Below are 10569 nucleotides of genomic sequence, written 5' to 3' on the forward strand. Positions count from 1 at the left end.
TGGTGGCTAGCCACTGCTACTACCCAGGGAAACTCGTATCTCCGATAGTGGAAGTGCAAATCACAATTATCAATAATTCAGCATAAACATGCATGAATTCTCATCCATGGATCAACATCCATATCAGCCATCCGGCTCACGGTTAAATCCATAACCAGCCAATATTCATAGCATACACAGCTATTCCGGCTCACGGTTCAATCCAGAACCAACCAATATTCATAGCATACACAGCTATTCCGGCTCATGGTTCAATCTAGAACCAGCCAATATATAAACAATTACGGCCCTTCGGCCAATGGCATAACCAGCACTTCCACCACCATCCTCCGCATCTCACATAATCATGCTTGGTCCTCAATGATCATTCATTTTTCCCTTGCTTCACTCGCAAGTTACCACATTCACTAGCCTTTCTTCTCATAGCTAGACATATCATAATGATTTAAGATATAAGTGGTGAGATCGGAGGCTTAGAAGTATGAAATTTGGCTTTTAAAACTCAAAAATCAACTTTGGGATGAAAACAGGTCCACGCGTACGCGCACTCCACGCGCACGCGTGGGTGGCCTCAAAAACTTCATCGACGCGCAAGCGTCATGCACGCTAACACGTGGATTAAAAATTTGCCAATCGACGCGCACGCGTCAACCACGCGTACGCATGGGTGTTCTCGTGCCCCAGGCACAACACTGGCACAGTTCAGGCATGACTCTCTGGAAAATGGCTGGGCATTGGGTGCAGCACAATCGACGCGCCCGCGCACATCACGCTCTCGCGTGGATGGCATTTTCGGGAAGAACGGCGCGCACGCGCCAAGTGCGCCCACGCGCAAGGGGTCATTCTGCTAAAAATTTTCTAAGTTAAAAGCTGCAGAATTCACCAATTTAAACCCCAATCTTCCAACGGACATAACTTTCTCATTTTAAATCGTTTTTCACCCGTTCTTCGAACGGCATGGACATCCCGGATCCAATTTCATTTCTAAATAGATTTGGCACAAAACAGAGATCCGTAGTCCAAGTTATGTCCCATTAAAGTATGCCCAAAAAACTAGATTTTTCATAAAAACCACAAAGTGCCATTTTCAAACTAGCCATTTCCAACTCTTTTCAAAATCAATCAAAACATGCCATTTTCATCCCTTTTCTTTGAAATCAATCAAAATATATCAAATTCAACATCAAGCCTCCTCAACTCACACATTGAGACTTTACCACATTTTACAAAATCACTACCTCAACATTCTAACCCACTTCACCCAAGTGGCTCAAACTCAAACATATTGACATATCATATACTCTTCCTCATGCCAATTCCAACAACACCAATCCCAGTAAATCATTATTGTACATAATCAACATCATACTCACCATAAACATGGTTCAACCCACAATTCAACCATAACCAATCATCAAGCATATATCACAACATGCATATTTCTCATACATCATACCACCAAGGCATCATTAATCATCATCACATATATGACCACATCATATATATCAACAATTCAATAACACCAACCATTCAATGCCTATCTTAGGGCCTCTAGCCTAAGTATTTCCTATCACATTACGTATTAGATACGGGAAACCGAAACCATACCTTAGCCGATTTTCCCAAGCTCCACCGGAGCACTTCCAAATCACTTATCTACAAGCTCTCAAGGCCTCAACACCTCCAAGAACAGATTTTTCACCACCAAACCCTTTCCAAGCTTTTCAAAATCACCAATCAAGCTCCAATATTCACATATACACAACCTAAGCCACAATCATCATACCCATACACAACATCTCAAAACCCAAACATCATAAAACAACAAAATACACTAGGGTTGAGAATCTTACCACACCCAAGGTCCAAGGAGACAAGATTAACCTTCTCCTTCAAGAGAGTTGGGTCCTATAACATCAAAGAACCCAAAATCTCAACATTTCACCCATGAAACTCGAAAATAAGGGCTGAAATTTCGAACAGCAACACGTGGCTTACCTCAAGATTGGTTGTATGGGTTTTGTAGAGCTCTCCGCGGTGAACGCGTGGCCGCAAACGGAGTGGCAATCGGAGCTCTAGATCAAAAGTTATGGTGGTTTGAAGATCAACCAAGGGAGAGAACTTGAGAGAGTGTTCTTCCTCCCTTTCTCTCTAATTTCAGCTTGTGTGTGTAACAAATGAGGAGAGAGAGTGCTGAAAACTAGGGTTTTGGTTAAGTTATGTTGGGCCAAGGGCCCACTTTGGGTCCAATTGGCCCGGTTTGGCCCGTTTGGTCCAATCTTGGTCCGAATTCTATAAAATTGGTACCAAAATTCTCGTCTCAATCTCCTCTATCATATTTAGCCATAAAAATCACATTTTAGGCTTTCTAGAATAAATTCTCATTTATGGGTTAATTAGCCATTAATTAACCGGGTTTTACACCTCTTGCCTTTGCCCTTGCCCTGTTGTGCGTTGCCGATCACCCCCTCTCCCCTCTCTGGTTCGTTCCTCTCCCTTGTCCCAATTTAATTTGAGTGGCTGTTGATAAATTAAATTTGCATCAATTTCATCTATGTGTCTTCTGAATTTTGGTTCGAACAACATTGATCGATTTACTTTGTCCAAATTTTCCTTCCTCAATTTAACATTTTGATTTAATTTTCTCCCAATTTCTAAACCCCTGAGTCTTGCTTACTTAGTTATTGCTTTTAGAATCATATAAAAATCCGAAGCAATCATATTTTTTAATGAACGAACATCAACAGATGTTGAAACACCAGTGACTTTAAGAAAATTTAAGCCAAATAAACTATTTCAAGAAGCTTGTAGTTGCCCAAGGAATCCTATCAAAACTATAAAAACTAAAAGTTTTGACTATCATTCAGCAGAGATCTATACTTCCCATGTGAACTTTTGGTGTAGAGGTCGGATGGAACCGTTTCACTGGCATTGACTCCAACGTCAGCTACTCATCCGGGAACCATGACACAATAAGGCCAGAAATGGGGTAGAGGTCACCCCACAGGGTCTGGGAAGAAATAGCAGCTGGCTTCTCTTGGTAAATATATGTTTCAATTTTTATTATGTCTTGTGATGAATTGAAATTATTATAATTTAATGTTAAATTGTTACTGTTCTTGTTTGAAAATACTTATTGAGATTTATGTAAAAATCCAAATTGTTCATAGCTTTTGCAGCTTAACTATCAATTATAGAAATGATTGTCTTATCCAAATATATATGTATTTAGTTTTTTTGTTCTGATTAATCTACCTTTCATAATTAAATATAAAAGATAAGGTGTTTACACTTGAGTGTTGAGTAATCCTCAATTTCTCATTCAGTCATTGTCTATTATTTTATAAATTAGATAATAAATTCCAATTTATACCTATAAACATATCTCATGAATATAAACTTTTGACTCAACCCAAGATACAGTTTTGTCTTAATACGCGAATCTTAATAAGGAAAAATCTTATTAAAATAGACATATTGGTAAAAAAAGAAAATTATCTGTCACGTTCACAACAGGGCTGTGAATTGTCATTTATCATGTAACCTGTAATTAATAGTGAGGGTTACTAGAAACCAATCTAGTGTTCATATAAGTTAATGGTATTTTTATTGTGAAAACGCTAGATTTGATATCATGTTTGAAGTTTTGCTTTCTGAGTGTTAAAAGCTACAACTACTGAGAGTGGCAATATTTATTGCAAACTTTTTATGGTGAAAATTGTTTACAGGTTGAAATGATCTCTTCTTGATTTGAGATTTTGGTTGAGTATTTCTATCATACATTAATTTCACTATTAGAAAATAAAAAGAAAAGCGAAGTGGGAGCGAAGAGAAAATGGGCCAGCCCTTTGTCCTAGTTGAAGAATGTATACCATTAAGTTTGAAGCTTTTGTCATTGCTGGTATGTTCATGCAGAATTTATATAGGGGCATCTTTGATAATAAAATTTTTGCTTAGTAGGCATTAGGCATTGGTGCACGAAATTGTGATCATCAATGGCGCCATCAACATAGCACGCTCAATTGCAATCTCAACTCTTTATCACAACTTCGCACAACTAACCAGCAAGTGCACTGGGTCATCCAAGTAATAAACCTTATGCGAGTAAGGGTCGATCCCACGGAGATTGTTGGTATGAAGCAAGCTATGGTCATCTTGTAGATCTCAGTCTGGCAGATTCAAATGGTTATAGATGATTTATGAATAAAGCATAAAATAAAGACAGAGATACTTATGCAATTCATTGGTGAGAATTTCAGATAAGCGTATGGAGATGCTTTGTCCCCTCCATCTCTCTGCTTTCCTACTATCTTCATCCAATCCTTCTTACTCCTTTTCATGGCACGCTGTATGTTGGGCATCACCGTTGTCAATGGCTACAGTCCCGTCCTCTCAGTGAAAATGTTCAACGCACTCTGTCACCGCACGGCTATTCAGCTGTTGGTTCTTGATCATGTCGGAATAGAATCCAGTGATTCTTTTGTGTCTGTCACTAACGCCCCACAATCGCGAGTTTGAAGCTCGTCACAGTCATTCAATCCTTGAATCCTACTCAGAATACCACAGACAAGGTTTAGACCTTCCGGATTCTCTTGAATGCCGCCATCAATTCTAGCTTATACCACGAAGATTCCGGTTAAGAAAACCAAGAGATATCCACTCAATCTAAGGTAGAACGGAGGTGGTTGTCAGGCACACGTTCATAGGTGAGAATGATGATGAGTGTCACGGATCATCACATTCATCAAGTTGAGGAACAAGTGATATCTTAGAACAAGAATAAGCTGAATTGAATAGAAGAACAATAGTAATTGCATTAATACTCGAGGTACAGCAGAGCTCCACACCTTAATCTATGGTGTGTAGAAACTCCACCGTTGAAAATACATAAGAACAAGGTCTAGGCATGGCCGAGAGGCCAGCCCCATGATCTAAGATAGCATAAGACTACTCAAAGATAGCTACCAAGATGATCTAATACAATAGCAAAAGGTCCTATTTGTAGAGAACTAGTAGCTTAGGGTTTACAAAGATGAGTAAATAACATAAAAATCCACTTTCGGGCCCACTTGGTGTGTGCTTGGGCTGAGCATTGAAGCATTTTCGTGTAGAGACTCTTCTTGGAGTTAAACGCCAGCTTTTGTGCCAGTTTGGGCGTTTAACTCCCATTCTTGTGCCAGTTCCGGCGTTTTACGCCAGAATTCTTGTGCTAACTTGGAACGCCTGTTTGGGCCATTAAATCTCGGACAAAGTATAGACTATTATACATTGTTGGAAAGCCCAGGATGTCTACTTTCCAACGCAGTTAAGATCGCGCCAATTGGGCTTCTGTAGCTCCAGAAAATCCACTTCAAGTGCAGGGAGGTCAGAATCCAACAGCATCTGCAGTCCTTTTCAGCCTCTGAATCAAATTTTTGCTCAGGTCCCTCAATTTCAGCCAGAAAATACCTGAAATCACAGAAAAATACACAAACTCATAGTAAAGTCCAGAAAATTGAATTTTAACTAAAAACTAATAAAAATATAATAAAAACTAACTAAAACATACTAAAAACATACTAAAAACAATGTCAAAAAGCGTATAAATTATCCGCTCATCACAACACTAAACTTAAATTGTTGCTTGTCCCCAAGCAACTGAAGATCAAATAAGATAAAAAGAAGAGAATATGCAATGAATTCCAAAAACATCTATGAAGATCAGTATTAATTATATGAGCGGGGCTTTTAGCTTTTTGCCTCTGAACAGTTTTGGCATCTCACTTTATCCTTTGAAATTCAGAATGATGGGCTTCTATAGGAACTCAGAATCCAGATAGTGTTATTGATTCTCTTAGTTAAGTATGATGATTCTTGAACATAGCTACTTTATGAGTCTTGGCCGTGGCCCAAAGCACTCTGTCTTCCAGTATTACCACCGGATACATACATGCCACAGACACATAACTGGGTGAACCTTTTCAGATTATGACTCAGCTTTGCTAGAGTCCCCAATTAGAGGTGTCCAGGGTTCTTAAGCATACTCTTTTTGCCTTGGACAACTTTATTATTTCTTTTTCTTCTTTTTTTTTGAATTCACTGCTTTTTCTTGCTTCAAGAATCATTTTTATGATTTTTCAGATCCTCAGTAACATGTCTCCTTTTTCATCATTCTTTCAAGAGCCAACATTCATGAACAACAAATTCAAAAGACATATGCACTGTTCAAGCATACATTCAGAAGTTAAAGTATTGCCACCACATCAAAATAATTAATCTGTTATAAAATTCAAAATTCATGCAATTCTTCTCTTTTCCAATTAAGAACATTTTTCATTTAAGAAAGGTGATGGATTCATAGGACATTCATAACTTTAAGGCATAGACACTAAGACACTAATGATCATAAGACACAAACATAGATAAACATAGGCATAAAAATTCGAAAAATAGGAAATTAAAGAACAAGGAGATTAAAGAACGGGTCCACCTTAGTGATGGCGGCTTGTTCTTCCTCTTGAAGATCTTATGGAGTGCTTGAGCTCCTCAGTGTCTCTTCCTTGCCTTTGTTGCTCCTCTCTCATGACTCTTTGATCTTCTCTAATTTCATGGAGGAGAATGGAATGTTCTTGGTGCTCCACCCTTAGTTGTCCCATGTTGGAACTCAATTCTCCTAGGGAGGTGTTGATTTGCTCCCAATAGTTTTGTGGAGGAAAGTGCATCCCTTGAGGCATCTCAGGGATTTCATGATGAGTGGGATCTCTTGTTTGCTCCATCCTTTTCTTAGTGATGGGCTGTCCTCATCCATGAGGGTGTCTCCCTCTATGTCAATTCTTACTGAATAACAGAGGGTGACAAATGAGATGAGGGAAGGCTAACCTTGCCAAGGTAGAGGACTTGTCCGCCACCTTATAAAGTTCTTGGGATATAACCTCATGAACTTCTATTTCCTCTCCAATCATGATGCTATGAATCATGATGGCCCGGTCTATAGTAACTTCGGACTAGTTGCTAGTGGGAATGATTGAGCGTTGGATAAACTCCAACCATCCTCTAGCCACGGGCTTGAGGTCATGCCTTCTTAGTTGAACCGGCTTTCCTCTTGAATCTCTCATCCATTGAGCGCCCTCTTCACAAATGTCTATGAGGACTTGGTCCAACCTTTGATCAAAGTTGACCCTTCTAGTGTAAGGGTGTTCATTTCCTTGCATCATGGGCAAGTTGAATGCCAACCTTACATTTTCCAGATTAAAATCTAAGCATTTTCCCCGAACCATTGTAAGCCAATTCTTTGGGTCTGGGTTCACACTTTGATCATGGTTCTTGGTGATCCATGCATTGGCATAGAACTCTTGAACCATTAAGATTCCGACTTGTTGAATGGGGTTAGTAAGAACTTCCCAACCTCTTCTTCGGATCTCATGTCGGATCTCCGGATATTCACTCTTTTTGAGTTTGAAAGGGACCTCGGGGATCACTTTCTTCATGGCCACAACTTCATAGAAGTGGTCTTGATGCACCCTTGAGATGAATCTCTCCATCTTCCATGACTCGGAGGTGGAAGCTTTTGCCTTCCCTTTCCTCTTTCTAGAGGTTTCTCCGGCCTTAGGTGCCATAAATAGTTATGAAAAAATAAAAAGCAATGCTTTTACCACACCAAACTTAGAAGGTTTGCTCGTCCTCGAGCAAAAGAAGAAAGAAGAGAGTAGAAGAAGAAGAAATAGAGGAGATGGAGGTGGCTTTGTGGTTCGGCCAAGGGGGAGAAGTAGTGTTTAGGTTGTGTGAAAATGAAGGAGTGAAGAAGGGTTTATATAGGGGTGGGGAGAGGGGTAGGGTTCGGTCATGGATGGGTGGGTTTGGGAGGGAAAGTGGTTTGAATTTGAATGGTGGGGTAGGTGGGGTTTTATGAAGGGTGGATGTGAGTGGTAAAGAGAATAGTGGGATATGATAGGTGAGGGGTTTTTGGGGAAGAGGTGTTGAGGTGATTGGTGAATGGGTGAAGAAGAGAGAGAGTGGTGAGGTAGGTGGGGATCCTGTGGGGTCCACAGATCCTAAGGTGTCAAGGAAAAGTCTTCCCTGCACCTAGTGGCGAGCAAAAATTCTCTTTATGCCAATTCTGGCGTTAAACGCCGGGCTGGTGCCCATTTCTGGCGTTTAACGCCAACTTCTTACCCTTTCCTGGCGTTTAACGCCAGTCTGGTGCCCCTTTCTAGCGTTAAACGCCCAGAATGGTGCCAGACTGGGCGTTAAACGCCCATTTGCTGCCCTTACTGGCGTTTAAATGCCAGCAAGTTTTCCTCTAGGGTGTGCTGTTTTTCCTTCTATTTTTCATTCTGTTTTTGCTTTTTCAATTGATTTTGTGACTTCCCATGATCATCAACCTATAGAAAACATAAAATAACAATGAAAATTAGATAAATAGAACATTAGGTTGCCTCCCAACAAGCACTTCTTTAATGTCAGTAGCTTGACAGTGGGCTCTCATGGAGCCTCACAGATGTTCAGAGCAATGTTGGAACCTCCCAACACCAAACTTAGAGTTTGAATGTAGGGGTTCAACACCAAACTTAGGGTTTGGTTGTGGCCTCCCAACACCAAACTTAGAGTTTGACTGTGGGGGCTCTGTTTGACTCTGTTTTGAGAGACGCTCTTCATGCTTCCTCTCCATGGTTACAGAGGGATATCCTTGAGCCTTAAACACAAAGAATTCTTCATTCACTTGAATGATCAATTCTCCTCTGTCAACATCAATCACAGCCTTTGCTGTGGCTAGCAAGGGTCTGCCAAGGATGATGGATTCACCCATGCACTTTCCAATCTCTAGGACTATGAAATCAGCAGGGATGTAATGGTCTTCAATCTTTACCAGAACATCCTCTACAAGTCCATAAGCTTGTTTTCTTGAATTGTCTGCCATCTCTAGTGAGATTCTTGCAGCTTGCACCTCAAAGATCCCTAGCTTCTCCATTACAGAGAGAGGCATAAGGTTTATGCTTGACCCTAGGTCACACAGAGCCTTCTTGAAGGTCATGGTGCCTATGGTACAAGGTATTGAGAACTTCCCAGGGTCCTGTCTCTTTTGAGGTAACCTCTGCCTAGTCAAGTCATCCAGTTCTTTGGTGAGCAAAGGGGGTTCATCCTCCCAAGTCTCATTACCAAATAACTTGTCATTTAGCTTCATGATTGCTCCAAGATATTTAGCAACTTGCTCTTCAATGACATCTTCGTCCTCTTCAGAGGAAGAATACTCATCAGAGCTCATGAATGGCAGAAGTAAATTCAATGGAATCTCTATGGTCTCAGTGTGAGCCTCAGATTCTCATGGTTCCTCATTAGGGAACTCATTGGTGGCCAGTGGACGTCCATTGAGGTCTTCCTCAGTGGCGCTCACTGCCTCTTCCTCCTCTCCAAATTCGGACATGTAGGTCATGTTAATGGCCTTGCACTCTCCTTTTGGATTCTCTTCTGTATTGCTTGGAAGAGTACTAGGAGAGAGTTCAGTAACTTTCTTGCTCAGCTGACCCACTTGTGCCTCCAAGTTTCTAATGGAGGACCTTGTTTCAGTTATGAAACTTTGAGTGGTTTTGATTAGATCAGAGACTATAGTTGCTAAGTCAGAGGAGTTCTGCTTAGAATTCTGTCTGTTGCTGAGAAGATGATGGAAAAGGCTTGCCATTGATAAACATGTTTCTTCCACCATTATTGTTGTTGAAACCTTGTTGAGGTCTCTGTTGATCCTTCTATGAGAGATTTGGATGATTTCTCCATGAAGGATTATAGGTGTTTCCATAGGGTTCTCCCATGTAATTCACCTCTTCCATTGAAGGGTTCTCAGTATCATAAGCTTCTTCTTCAGATGAAGCATCCTTAGTACTGCCTGGTGCAGCTTGCATTCCAGACAGACTTTGAGAAATCATATTGACTTGCTGAGTCAATATTTTGTTCTGAGTCAATATGGCATTCAGAGTATCAATCTCAAGAACTCCTTTCTTCTGATTCGTCCCATTGTTCACAGGATTCCTTTCAGAAGTGTACATGAATTGGTTATTTGCAACCATTTCAATGAGTTCTTGAGCTTCTGCAGGCGTCTTCTTCAGATGAAGAGATCCTCCAGCAGAGCTATCTAATGACATCTTGGACAGTTCAGACAGACCATCATAGAAGATACCTATGATGCTCCACTCAGAAAGTATGTCAGAAGGACACTTTCTGATCAATTGTTTGTATCTTTCCCAAGCTTCATAGAGGGATTCACCTTCCTTCTGTCTGAAGGTTTGGACTTCCACTCTAAGCTTACTCAATTTTTGAGGTGGAAAGAACTTTGCCAAGAAGGCATTGACTAGCTTTTCCCAAGAGTTCAGACTTTCTTTAGGTTGTGAGTCCAACCATATTCTAGCTCTGTCTCTTACAGCAAAAGGGAATAGCATAAGTCTGTAGACCTCAGGGTCAACCCCATTGGTCTTAACAGTGTCACAGATTTGCAAGAATTCAGCTAAAAACTGATGAGGATCTTCCAATGGAAGTCCATAGAACTTGCAATTCTGTTGCATTAGAGAAACTAATTGAGGCTTAAGCTCAAAGATGTTTGCT

At 40.5% G+C, this 10569-nt stretch overlaps 1 non-coding gene across 1 annotated transcript; it reads left to right on the forward strand.

Annotated features, from left to right (window-relative positions):
- The first annotated feature begins 10170 nt into the window (after positions 1-10170).
- On the forward strand, positions 10171-10274 carry LOC112714210 (small nucleolar RNA R71). Its single transcript, XR_003159169.1, has one exon. It is a non-coding gene; the product is annotated as a small nucleolar RNA R71 (small nucleolar RNA).
- The last annotated feature ends 295 nt before the right edge of the window (positions 10275-10569 follow it).

This window comes from Arachis hypogaea, chromosome 1 (assembly GCF_003086295.3).
Source record: "Arachis hypogaea cultivar Tifrunner chromosome 1, arahy.Tifrunner.gnm2.J5K5, whole genome shotgun sequence".
NCBI classification, from domain to species: Eukaryota; Viridiplantae; Streptophyta; class Magnoliopsida; order Fabales; family Fabaceae; genus Arachis; species Arachis hypogaea.